Source organism: Lepidochelys kempii, chromosome 4, assembly GCF_965140285.1.
Source record: "Lepidochelys kempii isolate rLepKem1 chromosome 4, rLepKem1.hap1, whole genome shotgun sequence".
Classification (NCBI taxonomy): domain Eukaryota; kingdom Metazoa; phylum Chordata; order Testudines; family Cheloniidae; genus Lepidochelys; species Lepidochelys kempii.
In genome coordinates this window covers 83,690,571-83,707,636 of record NC_136383.1, presented here as the reverse complement: position 1 = coordinate 83,707,636, position 17,066 = coordinate 83,690,571, and the positions used below count along the sequence as shown (strand labels likewise).

Sequence of the window (17,066 nt, the reverse complement as noted above, 5' to 3'; positions counted from 1 at the left end):
TGGAGTTTGCACTGTGTCATCTGTATTTGTACAATGCCAAGAACATCAATGGCGCTAAATAAATAAAATAAAATAATAATAATAATAGGCAAGAACCTTTGCAGTGAAGTGAAATCTCCTGCTGAAAATGTAAATTGGTCAGTATATGACCTGCAGGGAAATATTTTTCTCCTTGCATTCTTAAGAATTATTAAAAGCTAAACCATTCTCATGAACAAGTATTCATTACCTCATTATTCAAGCACTGCACTGTTTTACATTGGGTAATATCATCTACAGAAATGCACCCACTTTTTCTGCAACGCTGTCAATGATTTTAACCCATTTTAAGGCCTAAAAACAGTCTTGCCATAGTTCATACATTAATGTATTAAAATATATTTAGGACTACAGATCTTAGTTTAGAGTTTATTGAATAACATAACTAAATGTTTTAGCAAAACATCTATATCCACCCTTAACACAGTCACATCATTAGGGATCATTAAAACAATATGTTATTAGTTCAAAAACATGTCCATTTTTACTCAGCATTGTAGAAAACACCCCAAATCCCTGCTTACACCCTCAAACCCACCTACCATCTTTACCTTTACTCTCCAGACATAACTTACAATTGTTAAATCTTCCTCGCTGATGCAAAGAATTCCACAGCCTTTCTGTGAGCGAGATTGTTTTTGCTATTAAATTCTGTAGAGTTGAGACTTAGGTCTGCTATGAGTCAGCGGGCAGGAATGTTACTGAGGAGTTGCAGTGATCAAGACTGTAACTAAATTGGAACACAGGAGAGAGAAGACTATAATATAGTGCATAATACACAAATTGAAAAATAAATTAATTAAATAAGAAAGGAAGAAAGATCTATGGTCTTTCTATGGCCCTGATCCAGGAAAGCATTCCTCATCAGGATAGCACTTCAGCACATGCTTAACATTAAGCGCATGCCTAAGTGCTTTCCTGAATCAGGGCCTAAATTTGTTAGGCTTCAGAAACACACAAGCATGTAAGATTAATTTAGAACTGTGTAATAGATAATACATTGTAGAGCTGGGAAAGAAAGGAATGTCTGCAAAAACACACAAAAAAAGTAATGTAGAGAGCCAAAGGGGCTAGAGGCAGAGAATTGTGGTTGACTATGATGGACAAGGACATTCTAACTATGATGGACAAACACAGGGAACATTTATTATTGTTTTAGTGACATCTTATAGGCACATGAGCCTTCGGACTTTGTTGGGACATAGTCATACTACTATGGGCTAATTTAGAGCTGGACAGAGATACATTTTCCATGTATGTTTGTTCAAACAAAAAAATTGAATTTGTTTTGACTGTTGGCACTTCACTTGTGTTGGTTTTCCAAGAACAGCCCAGCAAATGAGTGTACTGGTAGGCATGCTTCTGGAAAGAGTGAACTTTATAAGAAATATTAAGGAATATTCAAGGAAAGCAATTTTGGACAATTTTGAAAGTGAGTTTTTGCACTGGCAATCTAATTTTAAGAATAATACTTATCCACTCAGGGAAGAGAAATCATACTATGTAAGCCATAGGTTCAATTAAAACTAAACAACACAGCTCTAATTTTGCATTGCAAATGTTAAATACCTACAACAAAATGCTCACGAATGACCTAGATAATGAATCATTGAGAGAAGATATTCTGCAAGTCATTTTAAATAGCAGATAAAGTTGAGAAAATCATGATCTACAAGAATCTACACAGAAAGAAGACATCTATTATTAGAAGGACTTTTTTACCTAGCAGCCGAAAGAAAGCATAAAAAGATCCGATGGCTCAAAGCTGTAGCTAGAAAACTTCAGACTGGAAATAATGCACACAATTTTTAATTCAGAGTAATTAATCATTAAAACAGTTTACCAAGGGAGCCGCCATCACTTGAAGTCTTTAAATTAAAATTGTATGTCTTTCTAAAAGATATACTGTGGTTCCACTGCAAGTTATGGGGCTCAATGTAGAATTTACTGGGTGAAATTCAATCATCTGTATTATGCAGGAGGTCGGGCTAGATGACTATCATCACAGGGGTGCCATGAGGATATTTACGCCCAGTATTGTGAGGTGCTTAGATACTATGGAAATGGGAGACATATAAGCACCAGAGGAAAAAAGAACATAATGATCCCTTCTTATCTTGAGATAAGATTAGGGCCCAGAGCCTCAAAGGCATGTAGGTGCCTAATTCCCTTGGATGGGAGTTAGGCCCCTAAATATCTTTGAGGATCCAGACCTAGACTCTCAACTATTGTAAATTGGCTAAACTCCATTGACTTCAGTGGGGCTATGCCAGTTTACCCAGCTAATGACCTGGCCACCCAAGTCTATGAATAAGTTGCTCTTGGACAACTTGCAACCATACGTGAGGGAAAAGTCATCAAACACCATGAATTACTCACTAATCTCTCAGCTAATTTCTTAAAAACAATTATAAAAATTATATCGCTGTTGCTCACTTCTATGCTAGACCTCGTAAAACTTTAAACTTCCCATGTGCATGGTGACATCAGTCAGTCCATGCTGTGAATTGACAGTCAACTTCAAGGGCAATAGAACTTTAAAAAGCCACCTACTTTCTTACATCGATGTTTAAAAGAAATTATTTCAGTCAAAGAAAGTGGAGGGTCTTTCTTCATGTTATGAGCCTTTTTAGCTGTGCTGCTGCAGTCTTTTATCTGGCACAATTTCAAGAGCTTGTAAAATCAGTACATCCAAGATAATGTGTTCATAAAGTCAGCCCTTTGTCACTCAAACTCAAAAGAGTCTGCAAACAGACAAGAATTTGTGTGGTATGCTGAGTTGTTAAGAGGTTGTTTTTTTTTTTTCTTCCTGATAAGCTATAATGCAAGTGTTAAGCGCCATTTATAAGAAGTGGAGCTTCATCTTTTCATATGTGGCTGACTCTTAGCCTGGAAAGTTTCAAATCAACTTCAGCTGTCATGTAAAAACACAGAAGGGTCAAAGATTGTACAACCATGAAATTGTAGCTCTGTACATGCCAAAATTTACTTTCACTCCATCTGTTATGAATTAATTTGTTTACACGATTCATGGCTTTTTTTTTTTTTTGGTTTGTGGAATGTCCAGAATAAATAGAAAACATGTAATAGACTTGATTCTAAAGTCGGTAAAAACCACATTTTAAATTGTGTCCCAAGAAAGTACAGTATTATATATCCAGCAAGAGGATATTCAAATAGTCTTATACACATATGCTGATCAAGTAACAAAAATGCCTTTATAAGAAGTTGCTAGAATTTTTGGTAGTTTAGCCAAGATTATATTTTTAAATTATTTTTTACTATGGATGCCGAAAATCTGATTAATCAAATCAAAAATCCTAAATACTTTTGTACTCTCTGATTCATGTATTTTTCAGTAATTCACACCATTAATGATTTGTTGCTTCTATCACTTTTATGTAGTAATCATAGCTTGAAAAATGTAATTTATTTACACCTGATACAAAACATAATTGAAATCAGAGATAGCCAGCCTCAGCTTTGTAATTTTTTCCTGTTAACTTAAAATCATTATGAGTCCAATTTTAAAAAGCAGCCTTTAAGGTTTGCGTGTATAAACTAGATTAGAGAATGACTGAAAAATTAGCCTTCCATGTTTAAAACCTGCTTAGATCATTATCACAACAATGAAGCTGCCAGTTACCAGAATAATATTGTATTTCAACATCATAAATGTGTTTTGTGAATAAAAGCACATATATGCCTTGAGTGTGTGCATAGTTGATAGACATGTTAAAAGGCACAGTCTCACTTTTACACAAGACAGACCAAATTCAGCCCTAATGTAAGTGGGTACATGTGACGGGTTTGATTACAGAGACTCCCTTGAGGCTGTCACCTGATGTGCTGGAATTACCTCTGAGCCTGTTTTCCACTGCCAGCTTGGGACTCCAGAACCCTGCCATGTTGAGCCAGACATCCTAGTCTGCTGCAACACAGACCCAGGTCTGGTCCATGCCCTCAAAGCTGCTGACTTTAACCAAAAACTGCTCAGCAAGTCACCTATCTCCAGCACCCAGACACCAAGCTCCCAATGGGATCCAAACCCCAAATAAATCTGTTTTACTCTATATAAAGCTTATACAGGGTAAACTCATAAATTGTCCGCCCTCTATAACACCGATAGAGAGATATGCACAGCTTGTTTGCTCCCCCAGGTATTAATCACTTACTCTGGGTTAATTAATAAACAAAAGTGATTTTATTAAGTATAAAAAGTAGGATTTAAGTGGTTTCAAGTAATAACCAACAGAACAAAGTAAGTTACCAAGCAAAATAAAACAAAACATGCAAGTCTAAGCCTAATACATTTAAGAAACTGAATACAGGTAAATCTCACCCTCAGAGATGTTCCAATAAGCTTCTTTCACAGACTAGACTCCTTCTTAGTCTGGGCCCATGTCTTTCCCCAGTACAGTTCTTGTTAGTGCCAACTCAGGTGGTAACTAGGGGATTTCTCATGACTGGCAGCCCCCTTTGTTCTGTTCCACCCCCTTTTATAGCTTTGGCACAAGGCGGGAATCTTTTGTCTCTCTGGGTCCCCGCCCCACATAGGAAGACTTACAAGTAAACAGAGCCATTTACAACCAATTTTCCTGGTCAATGGGAGCCATCAAGATTCTAAACCACCATTAATGGCCCACACTTTGCATAATTACAATAGAATGTTAGAGTAATACTTCATATTTCTAGCTTCAGATACAAGAATGATACATTCATACAAAGAGGATGAACACACTCAGTAGATTATAAGCTTTGTAATGATACCTTACAAGAGACCTTTTCATGAAGCATATTCCAGTTACATCATATTCACACTTATAAACATATTTCCATTAAACATGTGGAGTGCAACATCACAGTACAACTCTACTGACTTCAACAAAATTGCTGTAGCTCAGTGGTTCTCAGACTTACTTGATTGGGCTCCCCTTCTTTGTATCTGTAGTTATTTACGCCACCCCCTCCAAGTACATATCCCGCTGCCCAGCTCTGAAGGCAGAGCAGAGAGCAGCAGCTGCTGGCTGGGCACTCAGCTCTGAAGGCAGCGCTGTGCCAGGAGCAGCACAGAAGGAAGGGTTGAGCCCCATTGTCACCCTTCCTTCTGTGCTGCTGCTGACACCCTGGGGCTTACAACCGGAGCCCCACTGCCTCCAGATGAGGGATTGGGGAGTGGGGGAAGGAGTCTCAGCTCAGCTCAGACTGTCTCCTGGTGAGGGATTTGCGGGGGAGGGATAGCTCAGTGGTTTGAGCATTGGCCTGCTAAACCCAGGGTTATAAGTTCAATCCTTCAGGGGGCCATTTAGGGATCTGGGGCAAAAATTGGGGATTGGTCCTGTTTTAAGCAGGGGGTTGGACTAGATGACGTCCTGAGGTCCCTTCCAACCCTGATATTCTATGATTCTATGATTGAAGGAGGAGGGAAGGAGAGCCCAAGTCTGGGCTGCCTCACAGTGAGACAGTGGGGTTGGGTGGGAAGGAGAGACCGTGCTTGGGTGGCAGGACTCCAGCTGTCAGCCCTGGCCTGGCTGGGCTCTGGCTGTCCCCTTCATTCCCACTTCCTAGGTATTTATGGCTCTTCTGCACGAGCCCTAGCCACCCAGGGCTGATAGCCAGAGCTCTTCAAAAAAAAAAAAAGCACACTGCTCGTGCCTCCCTTGGGAGGCTTGCCCCATAGTTTGAGAACCACTGCTCTAGCTCGTACAAGCGCTCACTTTGAGTCATCATATATAATATGCCGCCATGTCATTCAACAGTTAGAGTGATTGGAAACTCAGAGTCCTTTATATGTGACCAAAAATACCGAACAATTAGATTGTTAGTAAAAACACAGAGATAATTTTTAAACAGCTAAATAAAGTTAGTAACTGTTTATACTCCATATGGTATTTTGGAGTCATATTTATGAAAAACAGCATACTTTGAAAAAACATATTTTTTTTCTTTTGGGGCTGGTCTACTCTTAATTACCCTTTAGTTAAGTGGGAGTTGTTCCCTTTTGTCGAGATTTTGAAACTGATTTACATACAAGGGGGTTGCAGCAATTTAACTAAATCAGCTACAAAACAAAATAAGCTACATCTGTGTAAGGCACTCTTGCTGGTGCACAAAGTGTGTGTAGACTAGTGCTCATTCCTGCTGAACTGAAAGTGAAATGCAAAATGGCTTCAAAGCCTATAGAAACAAATAATGGGCCAAATTCAAAAGTGTTTTAAGTTATGTCAGTATGTGGGTGCAAATTCATATGAGGAGGTGGAAGGGTGGTGGCTGTATCAGGAAAAAACAAACAGGATTGTGTAAAAAGATATAACATAAAGAACTTGCCCCCACCAGTTCTGTCTCACTGCCATTGCATGCCTGCCCCTCCATCCCTGCAGTTTGGAGTTTATACTTATTTAGTGACATATTCACTTACTCAACAGCGTGGAAGTTAACCCATCATTTACCTCACCATTAAATCTGGCCCATACTCTTTGTTAAGTTAAATGGTGGCAACACTGAAAAAACTTGTATGTTACATATCTTCTTTGAGATCAAATCCATACGTCTTACAACTGAATACTGGCTTCCTTGGGTAGAATTCTTTCAGAAATGGAATCAGTTGTTTCCCCCTCAATTTAATATAGGGCTACCCCCTTTAGCAAATACTCAGGAAGTTGCAAGTTGTTTCCATTAGGAGGACAAATTGATGATGGAGTCAGGTATTATTTACCAAGAATGTACATAAAGTCCTGTTTTCCTCAACATAGTAGGAATGAAACATCCAGTTTTTGCTCATACTTCCACGTCTCTTCTTAGTCAGAACTTTAACAAAAAGCTCTCTTAGCTTTTTCTTAGGGTCATGCTACAAGTACTTCTCTGGCTGTCTCTGGGGTTTCCTTGCTCCCTTCACTGGATGGTTCCAGGGTGTTACTGCCCCTTCTCTCTCCCTCATGCGCACAGCTCTATCAAACTGTATGCAGCCCCCACATGTTTGTATTCAGACCTCAAGGAAAACTACTCAGACTGCATGGCTCAACACCTATTCCAGCCTCGCACATGGTCTGTGTTTTAGCCAGTGGCTCCTATTGTTTCAGATGTCTATTCCATAAAGGAGCTTAATTGCTTTTTGCATTTATTCTGAATGAAAGGCAGCTGTTACATCTATCACTTTCAATGAGAATTAATCAAACCCCAGTGCCAACAGGTTATAATAGTGTCCCCAGGCAGTACCATAATGGGAACCACACTTAGAACTGGCTCTCTGCTTTTTCCTACCCCTATTATTGTAGTCTGGGACATGTATATGCCTCTCCAGTTGAAAGTGGAGGCAAGCAGGAATGTTGACTAGCTCCAACTGTGCTACTTACCTCCTCTGCCTCACCAGTGGTCTATGGATTTGATGGACATTCAGGTAAATCGCTGCAATTACAGGGCTGTCTATATGGGTTTAAGGTACAGTTATTTGAAAGACTATATACAATAATTAGAGATGGGTCCAAGATGCAAATTTTGGATCTGACTCCTGATGCAAACTTTCTCAAAGTTTAAGGGTGTTTGGATCTATGGTTTTGGTAAAGGTTTATCTCTAATTATAATAATAAATTGGCCTTGTGAAAGAAGGTATTTGATTATCTAGGGAAGATACCTACCATGTAGCTATATGGAGCCCAATTCACCATTGTCCTCCATCTTGTTTCTTGAACTATACACATACTTAAATGTTTTTGTGGATCGGGGCTAGAGTGCCCAGGCCTTCTAAGATTGAAACTTCTAACCTGCTCCTAGGTAAATCAATTGACATAGAAAGTCCCTGTGAAATGGGGTCTGATCTAATGTTTTCCGGGGGGAGGAATTACACGTGAATTTTTATATGTTAATGTTGCCAATGAAAATATTATCTACATTGTTTTGCTCTGCTGGATATAGCATTCAAGGCCTATATCTACTTTTTGAAAGATGCTAATGATTACTTTTTATTTTCTTTGCTTGAAAACTCTCCTGTAGATATGATGGAAACTATTTACCAAGTAATTCCATAATCATAATTTGACTGTATTTTCAGTTTTAAGTCTTACTTTCTTTCAAATTTTCTGGAAAAATTCTCCCTTCTACTAAAAATTTCCCTTCAAATTTTAAAAGTGAGCATTTTTATTTTAGGGGTCAGAAATTAGCATTATAATAGAGTCCTGGTTGCAACCTTAACTGTGGAGTGGTTTCAGTCTCTTCATAACATCACAATTGAGCACTCTGTAGCCGTAGCCCCACTGAGTAAAGAAATATAGCAAAGTAATTTGGAAATTAAGTGTATGTCATCCAAACCTGCCAGTGCAGTTCAACAAAGGAAGTAAGCAATTATGTTAGAAATATGTCAGTAATATTTGGATTATAAATCTAATCAAAACACGTCAAAGCCATCCTAACTTTTGTCTATGTGTTCATTATTTTAAATTTAATGTACATATATGACATGCATTACTACAAGTATTTGTTCATTTTAAAAAACTGATTCATAAAAGCAAACATACACTTTAAGAATAGTTGTACAGGCTTTCTTGGCTGGTAAGAGGCACCTAAAATATCTCTTCCCCAACAAAGGAAGATGAACAAGTAAATTATAAATATCAATAGCATGTAGCTTTTGAAGGCTATTGGAGTAAAACGCAAATAAAATATCTGGGTATAAGTAACACAAATCACATGAAATTTGAGTGCATGCAGTATTTTATAAAAGTGAACGTTACTGAACTGGTTAAATGGTACCCCAGTGCTTCACACTTACCCACTGTGACGTGTGGCTCAGTATTGCATGCTTTATTGCTTCAGTAAAGTATGCAGTATCACACACCACAAAGTTAATTTCCATGGTACTTTGTGAAATTTCTTAACTCTGTATTGCTACAATGTGACATGTTTGACAACTTGTGTTAATATACAAAGTCAACATGCACCTCCAGGGTGTGAGCCTAAGACAATGCAACTGCTAAAGAACACATTTATTTTCAATCAGATGTACTCTATAGTGGTACACATTTTGGCAGATTGCTTCCGTATTAAAATAGGAGCACATACGGACATGAAAATTAGGGTGACTTTGCAGTATTCAGCATAGCTTTATACGCTAAATACTTTAATGCTGACAGATTTTTAATGTAAATCAAAGCCATAAGGTGTAAAGAAAGCAGTTAGTCCATGGGGCTCATGAAACGTGCAGGAATGACTGCTATCAGATGCTCTTTTAATTTTCCAATTTTAAAGAAGCCCCCTCAATACTTTCTTTTTAGAATGGAATCTCAAATGTTGGAACTATCTCTTTTTGCTATCTATGATAATGCAGAAAGAATAGAAAATGAGAATTCCCTCATTAATTTAGCTTCAAAATGGACTGAATAAAAACAGGGACAAAATCATATGAACTCCTGGCTGTGATAATTTCTTCATAAGGTATATTAGTTTTTGGTTTGTTTCTTTCATTGTATAGTTCTTTGTTTGGGGTCAGGGAGGAAATTTGGGTGGCTTTTACAAGTTAACAATTCTCTCTCTCATTTTGTTTTTCTTTTCTGTTTCCATTTAGCACATTTCTACATTGCTATTTCAGATAGCTAGAGAACGTGAAAGTGGCTAGATTAGTGGTTTGCCACATGCAGGCCACTTGCAGCCCAAACAGCATATAGCTGTGGCTCATGTGACCTCCGCAGGGCCATAACTAGGGTGGGGTGCGAGGGTCACTTGCCCCGGGCACAGAGCTGGTAGGGGGGTGCAAAAATTGGGCCATGCAGGATCGGGCCCAGCAGCATCAGTAGAAAGCCAGGGTGCTCAGTGCCCACCCACCCCACAGGATTATGGTTCCAGTGGCCCTGGCTGGAGCAGGCTCCCGGCACTAGGACTGCAGCGGCAGATGGGCAGAGCAGGCTGCACTGCTCAACTACAGACAGCTAACCTAGTAGACCAGTGGCCATGGGAATGGGGTGCAGTGAGCTAGGATGCAGGCTAGCGTTGCCAACTTTCTAATCGCACAAAAATGAATACCCTTGCCCTGCCCCTTCCCTGAGGCCCTGCCCCCTGCTCACTCCATCCCCGCTTCCTCCGTAGGGTTGTCAATCCTCCAGGATTGTCCTGGAATCTCCAGGAATTAAAGATTAACCTTTAATTGAAGATTATGTCATCTGATGAAACTTCCAGGAATATGTCCAACCAAAGTTGGCAACCCTATTCCTCCGTCACTCGCTCTCCCCGACCCTCACTCACTTTCACCGGGCAGGGCATTCAGAAGCGGGAGGGGGTTAGGGCTTCAGCTCGGGGTGCAGGCTCTGGGGTTGGACCAGGGATGAGGTGTTTGGAGTTCAGGAGGGGGCTCCAGGCTGGGGCCAAGGGGTTCGGAGTGTGGGAGAGGGTTCTTAGCTGGGGTAGGAGGTTGCGGTGCGGGAGGGGGTGCAGCCTCCGGCTGGGGTGTGGGCTCTGGGGTGGGGCTGGGGATGAGTGCTTTGTGGTGCATGAGGGGGCTCAGGGCTGGGACAGGGGGTTGGGGTGCAGGAGGCGGTGTGGGGTGCAGGCTCTGGGTGGCGCTTACCTCAGGCAGCTCCTGGAAGCAGCCAGCATGTCCGGCTCCTAGGCGCAGGGGCAGCCAGGCGGCTCTATGCGCTGCCCGTGCCCGCAAACACTGCCCCGGCCAGGTTCCTGGCCAATGGGAGCTGTGGAGACAGTGGTTGGGGTGGAGGTAGTGAGCAGAGACCCCATGACCGCCCTTCTAGTGGCCCCATCAGCAGGGTCTCTTTTTGACCGGGCATTCCTGTCAAAAACTGGACACCTGGCAACCCTAGTGCAGGGAGAGGGTCCAGGGCTGCAGGGAGAGGGGTGCAGCTGGTGCATGGGGGACAGGCTCTAGGTGTGGGCAATGGTGACTTGGGGGACTCCCTGGATGAGGAGCTAGATACTGGGGCACTGGATATGGAGGTGCTGGGGCAGTACCTAGGTGGGGGTGGGTGGGTGCAGAGGGGAAGTCCCTAGGTGGGAGGCTGGGTTCAGGGCGGGAACAGTCCCTGGGTGGGAGGCTGGATTCTGGAGGGGGCAGTCCATGGGGGGCTGTTCTGCCTTGGATAGGGCACCCTGTCTCTGCAGGGCAGGCATGTGTGCCAGCCCAGTGTTGGGGGATCTAGATACTGGGTGAATGGGGGACAGTCCCTAGCAGGGGGGCTGGGTGCATGGTGGACAGTCCCACGGTGGGCAGTCCCATGCATCTGACAGGGCTCCCCATCTTTGCAGGCAGGCTCCGCAGCTGCACTCTCTGGGCGCTCAGGCCAGCCGCACCACCAGCCACAGCACGGAAGTGAGGGTGACAATACACCATACCATGCCATCCTTACAGTAAATTAATTTTTAACAGTTAATGATTTTACTTATTTAGCTAATTTAAAATGTTCTTGGTAGGCATTTGCTGGTGTTGAAATGAAAGATACAAGATTGATTTGAATCTTATTTCTGTCATAAAACAAATACTAACACTTTTTTTTGTAGATGTACAGGTAGTATATGTATATTGTGTGGATGTGGCCCACATAACACATATAGAGCTGCATATGTGACCCACAATGATAATTAGGTTGACAACCACTGGGCTAGATGCTGCTGCCATCTGCAGGACAATAATAGGTACTGCTCAGTCACAACATAGAACATAAAGAACAAGAGTACTTGTGGCAATTTAGAGACTAACAAATTTATTAGAGCATAAGCTTTCGTGGGCTAGAGCCCACGTCATCGGATGCATAGAATGGAACATATAGTAAGAAGATATATTTATATATATACACACACATACAGAGAAGGTGGAAGTTGCCATACAAACTGTAAGAGGCTAATTAACTGACCTATTATCAGCAGTAGAAAAAAACTTTTGTAGTGATAATCAGGATGGCTCATTTAGACAGTTGACAAGAAGGTGTGAGGATACTTAACATGGGGAAATAGATTCAATATGTGTAATGACCCAGCCACTCCCAGTCTCTATTCAAACCCAAGTTAATGGTATCTAGTTTGCATATTAATTCAAGCTCAGCAGTTTCTCCTTGGAGTCTGTTTTTGAAGCTTTTCTGTTGCAGAATTGGTACCCTTAACTCTTTTACTGAGTGGCCAGAGAGGCTGAAGTGTTCTCTTACTGGTTTTTGAATGTTATGATTCCTGATTAGCCTTACTATATGTTCCATTCTATGCATCCGATGAAGTGGGCTGTAGCCTACGAAGGCTTATGCTCGAATAAATTTGTTAGTCACTAAGGTGCCACAAGTACTCCTGTTCTTTTTGCAGATACAGACTAACACGGCTGCTACTCTGAAACATAGAACATCTTTCTCTGAACCATTGCCAGTATAATGCTGATTATGCATGCAGGGCAGTAGAGGGTGGGAGAAAAAGACATTACTCAAGTAATAGATGCAGAATTATTTTTAACAAGTATCTGTTACATGCTCTAAGATGAGATTATTAGTTGCACAATAGTTATAGAGATGGTAATGGTACAAATCAGCATGATCTATTACAGGAAGTTGCTGCATATTCTTTTTTTTTAAGTGATTTCACTTGTGGAAACATAGGAATATGTCCTTATGCCCTTCCCTGCTGTGGGGACATTTGCCATAAAAATCAGAGATTTGCTGCCTCACAGAGTTTCTGGTCCTTGTGTTCTTCTAGCACAAAGGGGATCAGTTGATGAGCCATGGAAAATAATTTCCTGCAGCTGTTGTTTTGCTCGTGTAAAGTAAAATAAGGTGATGAAGGCTTTAGTAACAATGTAAGTCTCCTTTACCATATTTTTAATGGAGCATAAAGAAAACACCCACTGCACAGGATCAGCATTCAGCAATAAACCACAAACAAATTCTTAGAGCCTCCTGCTTTTGGAGTCTCAGGTAATATAGGCTCAGGAATTCATGGCCCCTTTTCCCTACTTCTGGCAGTAGGAGTAGAGGTATGAGCAACTCATGATCGGATACCCCTCTTGAGCTGCAACCTTTGGTCTTAGTTAGGGACCTGGATATCATATGGCTACTATATCACCAGTCACTCTGGGAAAAGCCTATAAAAAAACCAAATGGTGAGAGCTCTAACTATTGGTCTAAAGGACATAAGAGAGGGTTGCACCACCAGCAGACATTTGGCGTGGGTTTAGACATGCTCTGAGTATGTCTACTGGATTGGGCCCCAAAGGCAGAGGAACACTCAGTGTGTGAATGAGAGTTAAGCACTGAGCAGCTGGGCAGCGTCAGGATGGAGGTGGCTGAGCACGTGCCCAGCTACCAAAATTTAAGCACTTTGGGGACTTTAATGGCAGAAACTTAAGCACATAGGGAATTAAGATGCCTATGGGGATAGGCAGCAACTGAGTAGGGGTTTTCTGAATGCCAGCGATGCCTAGATGTTGGACATAACACCCCAGGTATCTTATTTTGAAAACAGAGATGTAGCTGATAGAGACCACAGGACACGATAGCAGGAGTTATAGCATATTAAAGGTAACGTCATATGAAGTAGACCAATGGGTGGCAGGCAGGGGTGAAAGTAAGTCGAGTGACTTACCAGTACGCTGGGGCCAGCTCTGGCCCCCGGAAGGGGCGAGGCCTAGGGCGGAAGGGGTGGGGTTGAGGGGGTCAGAGCCAGCCCCAGCCCACCCTGATATGTAAGTGCCTCCCCCACCTGGGTAGCAGCAGCAGCAGCCCAGGGCTCCGGGGGCTATTTAAAGGGCCCGGGGCTCCCCTCTTCCACTGCCCTGGCCCTTTAAATAGCCCCCGGATCCCTGGGGTAGCGGGGGCTCCAGCTGCCTCTGCAGCCCCAGTCCTTTAAATAGGCGCTGGAGCCCCGCCGCTTCCCCAGGTAGAAGTAGGGGAGCCGTGGGCCCTTTAAATAGCTCCCAGAGTCCTTGGGAAGCAGTGGGGCTCCAGCGACTATTTCAAGGACCGGGGCAGCAGAGGCAGTTGGGGTCCCGGCCCTTTAAATAGCCCCCGGAGCCCCTCCCCACCCTAGGGCACTGGGGGCTATTTAAAGGGCCTGGGGCTCCCCTGCTTCTACCACCCCAGCTCTTTAAATAGCCCCCAGAGCTCTGCAGCCGCTACTCCAGGGCTCCAGGAGCGGGGCTCTGGAGGCAATTTAAAGAGCCTGGGGCTCCAGCCACTGCTGGGAGCCCCAGGCCCTTTAAATTGCCCCCTGGGGAAGCCGGGCTGCGCCAGTACGATGCACTGGCTCTTGCCGGTATGCCGTATTGGGCGTACCAGCTTAGTTTCACCTCTGGTGGCAGGCGTGAAGAGCTGATGTAAAGAGCTGCAGAGAGGAAGCCAAAGTGTTACTGATCTTACAAAACACAGGTATATGTTAATAAATGAAGCTTAAGACTATAAAAACAAGAAGTCCTTATAGTACTTTAGAGACTAACAAATGTATTTGGCCATAAGCTTTCGTGGGCTAGAACCCACTTCATCAGATGCACGGAGTGGAAAATACAGTAGCAGGTATATGTACACAGTATGTGCCAGCAATGACCCTCTGTCATATATACTGGCCAAACCAGACAGTCTCTATGCAAAAGAATAAATGGACACAAATCTGACACCAGGAATTATAACATTTAAAAACCGGTAGGAGAACACTTTAATCTCCCTGGTCACTCAATAGGAGACTTAAAAATGGCAATTCTTCAACAAAAAAACCTTCAGAAACAGACTACAATGAGAAACTGCAGAACTGGAATTAATTTGCAAACAGGACATCATCAAATTAGGCCTGAAAAAAGATGGGGAGTGGATGGGTCACTACAAAAACTAATTTTCCCCCACTGTTATTCACACTTTCTTGTCAACTGTTTGAAATGGGCCACCCTCATTACCACTCAAAAGTGATTTTTCCTCCCTTGGTATTCTACTGTTAATTGAATTGTCTCATTAGCACTGACCCTCCCCCCGCCCCCAACTTGGTAAGGCAACTCTCATCTTTTCATGTACTGTGTATTTATATTTGCTACTGTATTTTCCACTCCATGCATCTGATGAAGGGGGTTCTAGCCCACAAAAGCTTATGCCCAAATAAATTTGTTAGTCTCTCAGGTGCCACAAGGACTCCTCATTGTTTTTGCTGATATAGACTAACACGGCTACCACTCTGAAGCTTAAGACTATGTAACTATTTATGTGTAAACAGAGATAAAGTTCTCTTCTATGTGCTTTTTGTGTGCCTGTGCTTCTTTATGATGTATAATGAGGGCCTGAAAGTTTTTTGTTTTGCTTTTTTCTCTTGTTGCTGTGTAAAAATATCTACAAATGACACAAAAGACACAACAGGGGAAAAATTTAAAAAGAATATACACAATGTGGAGATAAATGCACAAATTAAATGTGCTGAAAGGAAGATTTTTCTCTTTAATCTCTTATTTATCATTTTATGTGTGACTTAGGAGACAATATGAAAACTTTTAAACCTAAGTATGCACTTTAAACTGTTTCTATTGCAGTCTAAATAAAAATAACTTCTCACACTTGATGACTGATGTTATGATCCTATTAATATGCCATGAATTTAAAATCTAAAAAATGTTTCATATCTTTTATATATAACCATAGAGAAGTAAACAAAGGGCACAATCCCAACAATTCTCCTTTCTTTTTAGGACACCTATAATGCAGCTAGATCAGTGGTTCTCAAACTTTTGTATTGGTGACCCCTTTCACACAGCAAGCCTCTGAGTGTGACCCCCCTTTAAAAATTAAAAACACATTCTTTTTAATATTTAATTCTACTATAAATGCTGGAGGTGAGGTAGGATTTGGGGGTGTGGAGGCTGACAACTCATGACCCCCCCACATAATAACCGTGCAACCTCCTGAGAGGTCACAACCCCCAGTTTGAGAATCCTTGAACTAGATCAATATGCAGTACTAGTAGCTGGAAGCCTGTATCATCACACAGGTGTAATTCATAAAGTCGGGTGGTAAAAAAGCTGAAAATGGTTGATAATTTAAAAACTGGATGGTAACAGATTGCAAATCCCAGTGATGATTGAACCTGCTCATATTCTAACCAAAATTAGCTCTCTACCATACTTGTTGCTGTTTGTCACTTCACACAGACTTGACAGACATTCTGGTCTTCAGAGTGACACACGTAGAAAGTGACAATTCTGGAAGATTTGTTTTGATTTGTGTGAGGGGTGAATAAGGATGTGTGCTAGGGTGAGAGGATGTGAGTTTGAGGCAATTGCATGGGCTAGTTGTATTGTTTTGAAGAATTGTGGCATTTAGGCCCTGTAATCTACTACGTGTGCAGTCTCCGCCAGACAACCCATGGGACTGTTGCATGCACAAACATTAGCTGTTGAGTAAGGGTGGGGCGATTAGTTGAGTTACATCAGATTTCACAGTGGTGTTGAACTCTTGGCATGGGATAAATACATATTTTATATACTATAGCTGTCCATGGCACCAGTGTAATTATAAAGTCAAAATGGCTGAGAACTTAAAAACTGGATGAAAACAGACTGTGAATCCCAGTGGTGATTGAACCAGTGACACGCTGAACAAAAAGTGCTCTCAACCCTGTTTGTGATGCAATGGGACCATCTCTCTCAGCAGACACTCCAGGCTTTAGCGACAAAATTCTTGACCCTTATTGGAGCACTGTAACCAAAAGAGAATGAATGCATCCGATGAAGTGAGCTGTAGCTCACGAAAGCTCATGCTCAAATAAATTGGTTAGTCTCTAAGGTGCCACAAGTACTCCTTTTCTTTTGCCGAATACAGGCTAACCTGTCAGAGGAGACTACACTTCCCAGCATGCATTGCGATCGGAGCGTGTGTGGGTGTGTGTCTCGCTCTCTCTTCCCCCCTCTCTCCACACCCACCCATAGTCATCCTCAAGACCACTGACACTACCAATCCCACCATGCTCTGCTCCTTAGGAGGTGGAACTAGCTTGGTCACGCATGGCATGTCGGGATTTATAGTTTTGGTTATTTTTGGGGCACTGGCTCTATTAAGCTGTCTCAGGTTTCCCGCCAGGAATGGAGT

General features: G+C 42.1%; 1 protein-coding gene across 3 annotated transcripts in view; it reads right to left on the bottom strand.

The window, feature by feature from the left end:
• FGL1 (fibrinogen like 1) overlaps window positions 1-17,066 on the bottom strand; it is a 68,006-nt gene that overhangs the window by 50,020 nt on the left and 920 nt on the right. For all 3 annotated transcript variants that reach the window (XM_073341909.2, XM_073341906.2, XM_073341908.2), the window contains exon 2: window positions 615-769. The gene's annotated coding sequence lies outside the window, so the exon portion shown is untranslated. The remainder of the gene's footprint in view (window positions 1-614; window positions 770-17,066) is intronic.